This window comes from Suncus etruscus, chromosome 10 (genome assembly GCF_024139225.1).
Source record: "Suncus etruscus isolate mSunEtr1 chromosome 10, mSunEtr1.pri.cur, whole genome shotgun sequence".
In the NCBI taxonomy this organism is placed as follows: domain Eukaryota; kingdom Metazoa; phylum Chordata; class Mammalia; order Eulipotyphla; family Soricidae; genus Suncus; species Suncus etruscus.
This window is the reverse complement of record NC_064857.1, coordinates 96,648,075-96,663,371: the sequence shown is the minus strand read 5'-3', so window position 1 is coordinate 96,663,371 and position 15,297 is coordinate 96,648,075.

The window sequence follows — 15,297 nt, the reverse complement described above, 5'->3', positions numbered from 1 at the left end:
AGCCCAAAAAACAAACATAAAAGAACAAAATCAGTATTGACAGGAATATAGAAGAAAAGGAACCCTCATCCACTATTGGTGAAAATGTCTACTAATTCTACATCTATAGAAAACAATAAGGACACTTCTTGGGGCCCAAGAGATAGCACAGGGCGTTTGCCTTGCAAGCAGCCGATCCAGGACCAAAGGTGGTTGGTTCGAATCCCGGTGTCCCATATGGTCCCCCCCCAACCCTTGTGCCTGCCAGGAGCTATTTCTGTGTAGACAGCCAAGAGTAACCCCTGAGCACCGCCGGGTGTGACCCAAAAACCAAAAACCAAAAAAAAAAAAAAAAAAAAAAAGAGAAAAGAAAAGAAAAGGACACTTCTTAAAAGAAACTGGGGCCAGAGCAGTGGCGAAGGTGTCTGCCTTGCCTGCGCTATCCTAGGACTGACTGCAGTTCGATCCTCTAGCATCCCATATGGTTCCCCAAGTCAGGAGCGATTTCTGAGCGCATAGCCAGGAGGAACCCCTGAGCATCACAGGATGTGGCCCAAAAACAAAAACAAACAAACAAACAAACAAACAAAAAAACCCTGAAACTTGAGTATCCATATGGCTCAGAAATTCTACTTCTTGGGGCCGGGCGGTGGCGCTGGAGGTAAGGTGCCTGCCTTGCCTGCGCTAGCCTAGGACGGACCGCGGTTCGATCCCCCGGCGTCCCATATGGTCCCCCAAGAAGCCAGGAGCAACTTCTGAGCGCATAGCCAGGAGTAACCCCTGAGCGTCACAGGGTGTGGCCCAAAAACCAAAAAAAAAAAAAAAAAAAAAAGAAATTCTACTTCTTGGCATCTATACCAGGGTTCAGAAATAATTCCAAAAAAGGCATTTGCAATCCTATGTTTATTGCTGCACTATTCACAATAGCCAAGATCTGGAAAGAGCACAAGTGTCCAAGAGCAGATGAATGAATAAAGAAACTATGTCATAGGCTCTGATCTATGCCGACCGACCCCACCATTCTCATGCCATGTGCCACTTCTCCCTGCCTGCCCTACACTGGGAAGCTTCTGAGCCTCTGCCTGTCTCTCAAACCCAAAACCACATGACACATCAGGATCTGTGTGATAACTTCACCCCTTACACTCCAATATTTCCAAATGTTTCTGGTTCTGATAGCGTGCCTCAAATACCTCCACAATTGCCCTCTATGCTAAAGTGGTCATTAGTTATTATCCTGTATGAAGCTTGAAATTGCATCTTAGAGCACTAATATTGTTAAATGAACAAATTATAGAAAGTAACAGTGTGCTGAAATATAAAGAAACAGTTCAGATCTCAGACAATTGGAACTCTGCATATTAAATCAAAGAGCCAACAAATCTTTAAAAACAATGTACAAACAAAGGAATTCACATGCTCTGAGAGACAAGGACACAAGCTCTGTCAAATCATCAAGTTCAAACAAAGCCTCAACCATCAATGAGGAACTTAAAACAATATTCCAAGAAATGTCTATGGAAATACAACAATCATTCAGACAACTGAAAGAGAAACTGATCCAGGGTATCAAAGAGTCCATACAAATGAAATTGAAAGAGTTAAAAAAAATACAATAGCTAGTTTTAACAACAGAATTCAATATACTGATATTTTGTTTTGTTTTGTTTTGGTTTTGGGGCCACACCCATTTGACGCTCAGGGGTTATTCCTGGCTATGCGCTCAAAAATCGCTCCTGGCTTGGGGGGACCATATGGGATGCCGAGGGATCGAACTGTGGTCCGTCCTATGCTAGCGCTTGCAAGGTAGACACCTTAGCTCTAGCGCCACCTCTCCGGCCCCCAATATACTGATATTAATAATACTGAAGACAAAATACTGGCCATCACCAAGAAAGTAGAAACTAAAGAAAAGACAGATAAAGAAATGGAATATTTGGGGCCGGGTAGGTGGCGCTGGAGGTAAGGTGTCTGCCTTGCAAGCGCTAGCCAAGGAAGGACCGCGGTTCCATCCCCCGGCGTCCCATATGGTCCCCCCAAGCCAGGGGCGATTTCTGAGCACATAGCCAGGAGTAACCCCTGAGTGTCAAACGGGTGTGGCCCAAAAAAACAAAAAACAAAAAAAAAAAAGAAATGGAATATTTAAAAAAATAAATGGAAGATTTGTGGTAGATTACAGCAAGAGGAACAATCTTTTAATCATACGAATAACAGAAGAAAGAGCTGGAGAGATAGCAGAGCAGTAGGGCATTTGCCTTGCACATTGCTGATCCCAGACAGACCCGATTTCGATTCCCAGCATCCCATATAGTCCCTCAAGTCTGCCAGGAACGATATCTGAGCCCAGAGCCAGAAACCCTGAGCATCCCCAGGTGAGGCCCAATACATACATACATACATATATATATATATACACACACACACACACACACACACACACACACACACACACACATCAGAAGAAGAGGGAAACAGAAAAGTGGTTAGCAAAAGAACTTTCTGAGAAATTTCCTGATCTCTGATGAAAAACTCCTATGTAGATTTAAGAGGTTCAAAGAATACCAAACAAAATAAACTCACACTAAACAACACCAAGACACATAGCAATCAAAATGATAAAATCAAAAGACAAAGACAGGGCCAGAGTGGTGGCGCAGTGATAGGGCGTTTGCCTTCCACGCTGCTGACCTAGGATGAACCGCAGTTAGATCCCCCAGCATCCCATACAGCCCCCTAAGCCAGGAGCGATTTCTGAACACATAGCCAGGAGTAACCCCTGAGCATCACCGGTGTGGCCCCAAAACAAAACAAAACAAAACAAAAAGATAAAGACAGACTACTTAAAGCAACAAAGGGGGAAGAAAACCCTCAAGTATAAAGAAAACAATATAAGAATAGTAACAGACCGTTCATATAGTGTCGTGTGTGTGTGTGTGTGTGTGTGTGTGTGTGTGTGTGTGTGTGTGTGTGTGTGTAGGCCATACCCAGCAGTGCTCAGGAGTTATTCCTGGCTCTGCACTCAGAAATTGCTCCTGGAAGGGGCAGAACCATATGGGGTGCCAGGATTTGAACCACTGTACATCCTGGATTGGCTGCGTGCAAGGCTAACCCCCTACTGCTGCACTATCACTCCAGCCCCCTAATATCTTTTTTAATAATATCTTTAAGCACCTTTATTACAGACATACTTGTAGTTGGGTTTCAGTCATATAATGAGCACCACCCTTCACCAGTGCAACATTCCCATCACCAATGCCCCCAATCTCCCTCCTCCCCCCCCACCTATATCCAAGACAGGCATTCTACTTCTGTCACTCATTGACATTGTCACCATAGTTGTCAGTGTAATTACTTCTCTAACTGCACTCACCACTCTTTTTTGGAAAGCCAGTCCTTCCAGCCCTCATCTCTATTGTCTCTGGGTATTATTACAATAATGTCCTTAATTTTTCTTAAAACCCATATATTAAGGGCCAGAGAGATAGCATGGAGATAGGGCATTTGTCTTGCATGCAGAAGGACAGTGGTTCAAATCCCAGCATCCCATATGGTCCCCCGAACCTGCCAGGAGCGATTTCTGAATGTAGAGCCAGGAGTAACCCCTGAGTGCTGCTGGTGTGACCCAAAAACCAAAACAAACAAACAAACATAGATGAGTGAGACTATTCTGTGTCTATCTCTCTCCCTCTGACTTATTTCACTCAGCAAAATAGATTCTATGTACATCCATGTATAGAATGACTTCATCTCCCGATGGCTGCATAATATTCTATTGTGTGTATGTACCACAGTTTCTTTAGCCATTCGTCTGTTGAAGGGCATCTTGGTTGTTCCAGAGTCTGTCTATGGTAAATAGCGCTGCAATGAATATAAGTGTGAGGAAGGGGGTTTTGTATTGTATTTTTGTGTTCCTAGGGTATATTCCTAAGAGTGGTATAGCCGAATCATATGGGAGCTCAAATATTTTACAAGCTAGAAAAGAGTAGACTGATAATGGAAAGTATTGAATAAAAAAAGATTTTCAGCCTAGAGTCCACTATCTTGCGAAGCTATTACTTATATTTGAGGGAAGGACAAGAACCTCTCTAGATGAACAAGGACTGGTAGCACCTATGTCAACTAAACCAAGTCTCCAAGGATTGCTATAAAAATAGACTCTTGCGGGGCTGGAGAGATAGCATGGAGGTAAAGCGTTTGCCTTTCATGCAAGAGGTCATCGGTTCGAATCCCAGCGTCCCATATGGTCCCCCGTGCCTGCCAGGAGCGATTTCTAAGCATGGAGCCAGGAGTAACCCCTGAGCACTGCCGGGTGTGACCCAAAAAAACCACAAAAAAAAAAAAATAGACTCTTGCAAAAAAAAAAAGAGTGAGACAACACACATACACAAAGATGCTCTATAGATAATTAATCACTTTCAATGTCAATGGACTAAACTTGGTATAAAAAGGCACAGAGAAGCTAGAAGGATCAGCACATCTATCTGGTGCTTACAAGAAACACTTCTAAACCTAAAGGATAAATACAAATTCAGAGTGAAAGGACAGAAAACAATCATACAAGCCAACAGAAAAAAAATCTGGGAAAGCCATATTTATATCAGACTGAGTAAAATTCAATATAAAGTGTAATTAGAGGAGGGGCTGGAGAGATAGCATGGAATTAAGGCATTTGTCCTGCATGCAGGGCAGTCGTTTGATTCCCGGCATCCCATATGGTCCCCTGAGCCTGCCAGGAGCGATTTCTGAGTGTTGAGCCAGGTGTAACCCCTGAGCGCTGCCAGGTGTGACCCAAAAACAAAAAAAAAAGATAATATAATAATAAAACACAAAGACAAAACAGACGATGACCATAAGGACTAGTTCATGGTAGGATGCTTGCTACAAATATCAGGGGAGTGCAGTTGGGGCAGAAAAGGGTTTCCTATGATAATGATAGTTGGAAATGATCACTCTGATAAAAAGTGAATACTAGGGGCCAGAGAAAGGTGCAGTAGTAGGGTGTTTGCCTTGTACGCAGCTGACCTAGGACAGACCATAGTTCAATTCCCGGGTGTTCCATATGGTCCCCCAAGCCAGGACCAATTTCTGAGCACATAGTCAGGAATAATCCCTGAGCATCACTGGGTGTGGCCCAAAAACAAAAACAAATCAAAAACAAAGTGAGTACTGAAAGGAGGTAAAGGAATATACAGGATACCCCTTCAGTAACTATATTGAAAACCAGTGTCTAAAAAAGGGAGAGAGAAAAAGTGAGAGAGAGAAGAAAAATGTCTGCCATAGAGGCAGGCAGGAGAGAAGACAGGGAAGGTGGTAAGGAAACTAGGGACATTGGTGACAGGAAATGTGCACTGGTGAAAGGTGTTGTACATAGTATGACTGAAAGTCAATCATGAACAACTTTGTAACTAAAAAAAATATTTTAACAACTTTGTAAACTACAGTGTTTAAATAAAGTAATTTTTGTTGTTGTTTTTGGTTTTTGGGTCACTCTTAACTGCATTCAGGGGTTACTCCTGGCTCTGAGCTCAGAAATCGCTCCTCGCAGGCATGGGGACCATATGGGATGCTGGGATTCAAACCACCATTGGTCCTGTGCTATCTCTCCGTCCCTAAAAAAAGTAATATTTATTTTTTTATTTGTTTGTTTTTTGGTTTTTGGGCCACACCCGGCGATGCTCAGGGGTTACTCCTGGCTGTGTGCTCAGAAATAGCTCCTGGCAGGCACGGGGGCCATATGGGACACCGGGACTCGAACCAACCACCTTTGGTCCTGGATCGGCTGCTTGCAAGGCAAACACCGCTGTGCTATCTCTCTGGGCCCTAATATTTATTTTTTTAATTAAATATTTTTTATTTAAACACAGTGATTACAAACATAATTTAGTTGGGTTTCAGTCATAACAAAAACAACCCCTCTTCACTCGTGCAACCTTCCCATCGCCAATGCCCCCATCTCTTCCCTTCCCCAGCCCCCACCTGCATTTGAGACCGATCCTCTCCATCCCTCACTCGCTGACATTGTTATGATAGTTCTCAGCGTAGTTATTTCTCAAACTGCACTCACCACTCTTTGAGCCAGTTCTTCCGGCCCTCAACTCAAAATTATTTCAGTGTTTTAATTTTTTTAAAACCCATAGATGAGTGATACTATTCTGTGTGTGTATGTGTCTCTCTCTCTGACTAATTTCACTCAGCATAATAGATTCCATGTACATCATGTATAGGAGTAAAATAAATAATTTTTAAGGAGCCAGAGCAATAGCACAGCGGTGGGGCATTTGCCTTGCATGTGGCCAACACAGAATGGACCCCGATTTGATTCCCAGCATCCCATATGGTCCCCAGAGCCTGCCAAGAGCAATTTCTGAGCGCAGAGCCAGGAGTAACCCTTGAGTGCTGCTGGGTGTGGCCCAAAAACCAAAAAAAAAAAAAAAAAAAGAATGGCACAGATCAAGAAGAGTAGGAAAAAATCTGTGCTCATGGGGATGTGATGAAAAAGGAGCTCTCATCCACTGCTGGTGGGAATGTTGTCTGGTTTAACCCCTATGAAAAATAGTACAGAGTCCTCAGTAAGTAGACTTACTGCCATATGACCCAGCAATTCCACTTTGGGTATAGGGGTATCTACCCCTATCTACCCCTAGGACTTAAAAACATTCGTTCAAGGGCTAAAAAGATAGCATAGCGGTAGGGCATTTGCCTTGCATGTGGCTGACACGAGAGGGACTCCGTTCGATTCCTGGCATCCCATATGGTTCCATAGCCTGCCAGGAGTGATTTCTGAGTGCAGAACCAGAGTAACCCCTGAGCGCCGCAGGGTGTATCCCAAAAGCCAATCAATCAACAAACAAATAAGGTTTTTAAAAAAAAAATTCGGGGCCGGGAAGGTGGTGCTAGAGGTAAGGTGTCTGCCTTGCAAGCGCTAGCGTAGGACAGACAGCAGTTCTATCCCCCGGTGTCCCATATGGTCCCACCGAGCCAGGGGCGATTTCTGAGCGCATAGCCATGAGTAACCCCTAAGCGTCAAACGGGTGTGGCCCAAAAACCAAAAGCCAAAAAAAAAACAAAAAACAAAAAAAACCCATTCATTCCAAAGGATGTTGCACACCATTGTTCATTGCTGCAATGAGTACAATAGCTAAGATATAGAATCAACCTAGGTGCCCAATGACAGATAAGTGGATTATGAAGATGTGACACATTCACATGGAATAAGATGTAGGTACAGGGAAAAATAAAATCATGCTATTTGCTGCAACTTGATTGGAGTGGAAAGAAATGTTGAGTGAAGTAAGCCAGAGAAGAAAGAAACAGGATAATATAACTTATGACTTATCTATAAAATATTTGTATTAGGAAATGTAATATAGTAGAGGAGAGATGCCTATATCACCCTTAACCCCAGAGCCTAAGGAGGAAAAGGACAGATAAGGGAATAAATCAAGGCAGGAAGGAATAAAATGAGAGAGGAAATGATGGGAGAACAGAGATCTGGACTGCAGTTACATATTTTTTATACCGTAGATGCACTTTTCCCCAAAAAAGATGGGAGAAAATGTCTGTGTGTCTTATGGAGCGAATGTCCCCTGGAGCTGAAGCCTGAGTGCTGGGGAGGAGAGCATATACTAACCCTTTGACATCTGCAGTATTACTCCCCCTTTATTGCACAGACCTGCCACGTACTATGAGCAATCAGGTTAATGCACTTCATCATCACATATAGAGCTTTCGTTTAAGACTATTTGATCACTGCAGTGACTTTTTTATTTTTTTTTAAATCTTTTTTTTTTTTTTTGGTTTTTGGGCCACACCCTGTGACGCTCAGGGGTTACTCCTGGCTATGTGCTCAGAAGTTGCTCCTGGCTTGGGGGACCATATGGGACGCCGGGGGATCGAACCGCGGTCCGTCCGAGGCTAGCGCAGGCAAGGCAGGCACCTTACCTTTAGCGCCACCGCCCGGCCCCGTGACTTTTTTAATATTAACAAAAAAGTATTTTTGAAATTTCTTTTTTATTTTCTGATGTAAAAAAAGAAGAGTTAGGTATATGTGTTTAACCAGCTGTGGATCAGCATAGTATTGTAATTATACTTTGACCTTCCAGGCTGGTTGTTTCCAGCTGCTGTCTCCTGATGTCTCGTTTTCCTCATCTAAAAACTATGTGCTTCTTATGACTAGGTGCGTCTTATAGAGTGAAAAATACGTTATATTGAGGATGTGAGAGTGTGGTATGACTACAAATCCAAAACACTGACTCAACAACACTGATAACATGAGATGTAAGTTGCAACCACCAAACTTTGTAATGTGACTATCAAGGTGGTAGGCAGGGAGCGAGGTCTGGAGATGATGGAGTATAGGAACACTGCTTATGGGCTTGATGTTGAAATATTGTATGTCTAAAACTCAACTAGCATTAACTTTGTAAACCACAGTTCTTTAATTAAATTATTAAAATAAGGGGCCAGAGAGATAGCATGGAGGTAAGGCATTTGCCTTGCGTCCAGAAGGATGGTGGTTTGAATCCCGGCATCCCATATGGCCCCCCTGTGCTTGCCAGGGGCGATTCCTGAGCATAGAGCCAGGGGCGATTCCTGAGCGCTGCCAGGTGTGACCCAAAAAACAAAAAACAAAAAATAAAAACATATATATATATATATATATATATATATATTAAAAGGAAAGAATCTATGATACAAGTACACAATGGAATACTAGTACACAATGGAATACTACTTGGCTGTAAGGAAAGACAAAATCACAATTTGCTGCTACATGGATAGACAAGAGGGTGCATGCTGAGTGAAGAGAGAGCCAAACAGATTGCTCTCTCATATGTTCAGTATAAAGAAACATAGTTAGAAAATAACAAATGGCCAAAGGCAATTATACATGAGAACCAGTCTACAGAACTGAGTTTAGAATGGTGAGCAAACAAGGAAGAATGAAGGTGAGACACTGAGACAGTATAGGAGGGAAGCAGGCACTTCTTGGAGGGTATAATGTTGAGAATTGTCATTAACAGCCTTGTAAATCATGGTACCTCAAGTTTAAAAAATGTTTTTGTTTGTTTGTTTTTTAGTTTTTGGGTCACACCCGGCGGTGCTCAGGGGTTACTCCTGGCTGTCTGCTCAGAAACAGCTCCTGGCAGGCACGGGGGACCATATGGGACACTGGGATTCGAACCAACCACCTTTGGTCCTGGATCGGCTGCTTGCAAGGCAAACGCCGCTGTGCTATCTCTCCGGGCCCTAAAAAATGTTTTTTAAAATGTGGGTGTTGGGGCCAGAGTGATAGCACAGTGTACGGCATTTGCCTTGCACGCAGCCAATTTGGGACAGACCGGGTTTTGATCCCCGGCATCCCATTTGGTCCCCTGAGCCTGCCAGGAGCAATTTCTGAGCACAGAGCCAGAAGTAATCCCAGAATCCCTCCAGGTGTGACACAATAACAAAATAAAATAAGTCCCCGGAGAAGCAGCAAAGCAGCGTTTGCCTTGCAAGCAGCCGATCCAGGACCAAAGGTGGTTGGTTCGAATCCCAGTGTCCCATATGGTCCCCCGTGCCTGCCAGGAGCTATTTCTGAGCAGACAGCCAGGAGTAACCCCTGAGCATCCCCGGGTGTGGCCCAAAAACAAAAAAACAAAAACAAAAACAAAAACAAAAAAAATTCTATACAAGGAGGACAACACTGGTGGTGGGAATGCCCCGGATTTAATGTCACTATGTACCTAAAAAATTACTGTGAAAGATTTGTAATCCACTTTGGTCAAAATAAAAATAATAAAAAAAAAGAACCTCAAAAAAAATTCCATACATCCTGTTCCAACCCAAATTTGATCCCTGGCACCCTAAATAATCTCCAAATCCTCTCCCAAAGTGATCCTTGAGCACAGAAACAGGAGTAAAGTCTGAGCACTACTGGGTATGATCCAAAACAAACAAAAAATTTAAGGAATTACTAATTGTTCCACAACTGTATTTACTTTTTTTTTTTTTTTTTTTTTTTTTGATGAGGTGCTGAGTCACACCTGGAGTCCTCCAGGACCTAATTGAGGTCAGCCATATGCAAGACAAGCCTGAATCCCCATACTATCCTACCCCTCAAACTGTATTTTTTTCAGTTTTTGGGTCACATCTGCCAGTGCTAAGGGGTTCCTCCTGTCTCTGCACTCAGAAATCGCTCCTGGCAGTCTCCAGGGACCATATGGGATGCCAGAAATCAAACCACTATTGGTTCTGGATTGGCAAAGCAAATGCCCTAACGCTGAGCTATTGCTCTGGCCCCACAAACTGTATTTTTTCTATTTTGAGCTTCTAAATATATAAACTTATTTTGACATTATAGATAAATGTTGCTATTAGAGAACTTTATTGGAGAACAATATGTATTTATATTTATTATTCAGTATTTATTGAAGCATAGTTCATGGGTTAGGCACTTATATTTTCATTGTTGTACTGCATTTACTTATATAATCCTGGCTATATTTGCATATAGCCAATCTCAGTTCAAGAATAGATTCTTTTATAGTTTTGTAAATTTTATCTAAATTAAAAATAGTTTTTATCTGTTCTACTCCAACATTTAAACTTGTCATTGTTGGGCTGGAGCATATACTTAGCATGCAGGAGGCCTGGTTATAAATCCAGGGAATACATTTGGTCTCCCACCACTGCTACCACAGAGCTGGAATGGCATAATTCATATTACCCAGAAACAATAGAAAATACTAATAAAATATAATATCAAATATAATGAAAAATATAAGCACATACATAAAAAAAAACTAAGGATTCCTATTTGGTGTCAAAATAAGCTATGTATTAGGAGTTCTAGATAAAAAACGATAACAAAGGAAATTTTATATCTCAGAAACCCATCATTATTGAGTCCCCTGGCTTAGAGTCCAGACCTTGGGTATCCAGCATGTTCATATCGCCACCTGGTGGAACTGAATATCTAAATTAGTCGTAGTCACACAAGACTGATTTAGGACTGGTTTCCATCTCTTATCTTCAAACTTGCTCTTTTCTGGCGAGAAAGAGGAAAATGAATTACTGGAAAAGGTTTGAAAACCCATATCTGTCAGTATTCAAAGATTTACTACTGGCCGGAGCGATAGCACAACGGTAAAGCGTTTGCCTTGCACGCGGCCAACACAGGACGGACCCAGGTTCGCTTCCCAGGGGGGAACCCCAGAGCCTTCCAGGAGCGACTTCTGAACACAAAGCCAGGATGAACCCCTGAGGGCTGCCAGGTGTTACCAAAAAAATGTTATTTTAATGCTTGGCACAAGGGCAATTATCTTGTCCCCAGACCACCATTTTGCTGTTTGGATGGATGGATGGATGGATGGATGGATGGATGGATGGAGATAGATAGATGGATGGATGGATGGATGGATGGATGGATGGATGGATGGATAAATGGATAGATAGATAGATGATAGATGATTGATAGATGATAGATAGATAGATAGATAGATAGATAGATAGATAGATAGATAGATAGATAGATAGATAGATAGATAGATAGATAGATAGATAGATAGATAGATAGATAGGCAGACAGGCAGGCAGGCAGGCAGGCAGGCAGGCAGGCAGGTAGGTAGGTAGATAATAGATGATCGACAGAAGCTCCATAGAAGTAATCAGCCAAGAGCAGAGAGAGGGTTTTCTTTCTGAAAATGAGTAACTGCTGGGACTCCAAGAGATAGCCCAGCAGGTTTGCCTTGCATGCAGCTGACCCAAGATCAATCTCCAGCATCTCATACGGTTCCCAGAACCTGAAAGGAGTAATTTCTGAGTGCAGAGCCAGGAATAAAGCCTGAGCACTGATGTGTGTGGCCTAAAAAAATAAAGCAAAAAAGACTAATTTCTCAGGTTTTCTGATAACTAGTTGCTAAAATGGTCTTGCAATTGTAACCACTTTTCCCAGAATTGTGAACCTGCTTACCTACTTGTGCATATCTGCTCTTGGAAAAAGTGTTCCACTCTTTACAAGGTTTGGAAAAACTATGAAAGGGGCTGCATTTTTGCACCACCCCCCCACACCCCAACCAGGGTGAAGTGCAGTTGCCGCACAGTTAATAAAGAATTTCTAACTTAAACTTTGCTGAGTGTTTCCATCCTTGTCAACCTGGGATGTAACACTTACGAGATACTGTTCCAACCCTCTTCCAACAGAAGAGACTAGGCTGGAAATAAGATATCCCTTTACAGAAATATCTTCTTTTTGTGTATTCTTTTTTTTTTTTTTTTTTTTTTTTTTTTGGCTTTGGGGCCACACCCGGCAGTGCTCAGGGGTTACTCCTGGCTGTCTGCTCAGAAATAGCTCCTGGCAGGCACGGGGGACCATATGGGACACTGGGATTTGAACCAACCACTTTTGGTCCTGGATCGGCTGCTTGCAAGGCAAACACCGCTGTGCTATCTCTCCGGGCCCTTTTTTGTGTATTCTTGTATCTACTTTTTTCTACTCTATTTTTTATTATTGCCTTCCTTTAACTAACTTGTGGTTTTATTCTGCTGTAGCTATAAAGTTAAATTATTGATTATTCTTGTGCTTGTGTTTATATTTTTCATTATCTCTGGGTATTTTCTTTTTCTTTTTTTTTTTGTTTGTTTGTTTTTGGGTCACACCTGGCAGCACTCAGGGGTTACTCTTGGCTCTATGCTCTGAAATCACTCCTGGCAGGCTCTGGGGACCATATGGGATGCCGGGATTCGAACTACTGTCTTTCTGCGTATAAGGCAAACACCTTACCGCTGTGCTATCTCTCTGGCCCCATCTCTGGGTAATTTCTAAAGTTCTGCTTTGGGACCAGAGCGATAGCACAGCAGAAAGGCATTTACCTTGCACATGGCCAACCTTGAACAGACTCCAGTTTGATTCTTGGCATCCCATGTGGTCCCCCGAGCCTGTGAGGAGCGATTTCTGAGGGCACAGCCAGGACTAACCCCTGAGCACCGCTGGGTGTGACCCTCCCCCCCCCCAAAAAAAGGAATATTCTTTTGTTCACTTTTAAAACCTTGGGATCAGAGAAATAGTACAAGAGAGTGCAACGAACTCAGGTTCAATCCCCAGCACCATATATAATCTCCACTGAGTCCTACCAGGTATAATCCTTGAGTGCAGACAAGGTGCACACTGCTGGGTGTGGTCCAAAACCCAAAAAATAAATAATATTAAAAATAAAATAAAAACTAGGTAACGAGGTTGTGTTTCTTGTGCAATGTTTTTATATGTGTGTGCAATGTTTTAATATATGTGTAAATATGTCAATTGCTATACTGTCTTTGATTTTGTGGGTTGTTTCATTGTTGTTTGTGTTGGTGGTGATGATTTGGTAGTACTCGGGCTGTTCCCAGCTCTCTACTCCAGAATCATCTGAAAGGTGCTGGGGATTAAGACTGGCCCTCCTGGGGCCGGGCGGTGGCGCTAAAGGTAAGGTGCCTGCCTTGCCTGCGCTAGCCTTGGACGGATGCAGTTTGATCCCCCTCGATCCCGGTGTCCCATATGGTCCCCCAAGCCAGGAGCAACTTCTGAGCATATAGCCAGGAGTAACCCCTGAGCGTTACTGGGTGTGGCCCAAAAACCAAAAAAAAAAAAAAAAAAGAACTGGGCCTCCTGCATACAAATCATATGCTCTATAGAACAAAGCTTTGTTTTTTGTTGTTTTGTTTTTGTTTTACTTTTAGTAAAGCTTCTTAATGTTGTCCCACTTTTTCTTGCTTTTATCCCCCTTGTTACTGGAATTGAGGGTCCAATACATTTCTGCTGCTGAAGTTCTAGAATGTGTTACCTGGTTTTCTTCCATACATTTTATGGTTGGGATTTCTTTTTTTTTTTTGGCTTTTGGGCCACACCCAGTAACGCTCAGGGGTTACTCCTGGCTATGCGCTCAGAAGTTGCTCCTGGCTTGGGGGACCATATGGGACACCGGGGGATCGAACCGCGGTCTGTCCAAAGCTAGCGCAGGCAAGGCAGGCACCTTACCTTTAGCGCCACCGCCCGGCCCCTGGTTGGGATTTCTTATCTAATTTTTCTTATTGTTTGTTGAGGCCATATCTCACGATGCTCAGAGGTTACTCCTGGCTCTCTACTCAGGAATCACTCCTGAAAGGTTGGGGAGCCATCTGGGATGCTGGTGATAGAACCTATGTGGACTTCATACAAGGGAAACACCCTACCCAGAGTCCCAGAGAGGGAGAAGTTACACTCTCAGACTAGGCATTCAATCACAGAATGGAAAGTGCCTAATGGTCAACTCCTTCATTCATTTTGAAATTTTTTATACTACACCTTGTTTTTAATGTTACCAGTTGGGGAAATTTTAATTCTTGTCCCATGGAAATTAAAGAAATTTAAGTCTTGCCCAGGGTTAGCAATCTTCATAATAATATTCAGTTAATGTTTCTAACAGAACTGTAGTTGCATGTCCATGCCAAACTCTTTTTGGGGAAGAACAGACAGAGGGGTGCAGCTATGGAAGAGAAATTGGACCCAACCTGACCAGAGTTGAACATGAACTATTGTTGACTTGTGCTCAGGGCACGAAAAATGGAACAGAAATCAAAACAGGTTTGCTGTATACAAGAGGTCCCTTACTTTGCTCTCCAAGCCCATGTTCTCCCTCGAACATGTATCTACTATGTTTCTTTGCTTATCTCTACACTGGAGAAGTATATTTTCTCTTGAACACTTTTACCCTTGCTCTCCTCTATCATCTTTCTAATCAAGTTTCATTCGATAAGGATTACTTGCTTCACAAAATAAATAAAAATAACGTTGTAGTGGGCGAGGGGTGGGGTGAAAGAAGTCTTTTACCTCCTGTTAGTCTTCCTGTTAGCTCTCAAGTCCTATATCAAACTTGCTTTGATATAGGGGGCAAGAAGAGAGGACTCAAGATTGCTCAAGGTTGGGGCCGGTGAAATAGCACAGCCTTGCATGTGGCCGAATGAGGAGGGTCCCTGTTTGATTCCTGGCATCCCATATGGTCCCCGCAGTCTACCAGGGAGGCGATTTCTGAGTGCAGACGCCAGGAGTGACCCCTGGGCACCGTTTGGTGTGGCCAGAAATCAATCACTCAATCAATCAAGTTTAAAAAATAAAAAAGATTGGGCCTGGAGAGATAGCACAGTGGCGTTTGCCTTGCAAGCAGCCGATCCAGGACCAAAGGTGGTTGGTTCAAATCCCGGTGTCCCATATGGTCCCCCGTGCCTGCCAGGAGCAATTTCTGAGCAGACAGCCAGGATGTGGCCGAAAAACCAAAAGAAAAAAAAAAAAAAAGAAAGAAATTTAAGATGGTAACTCAA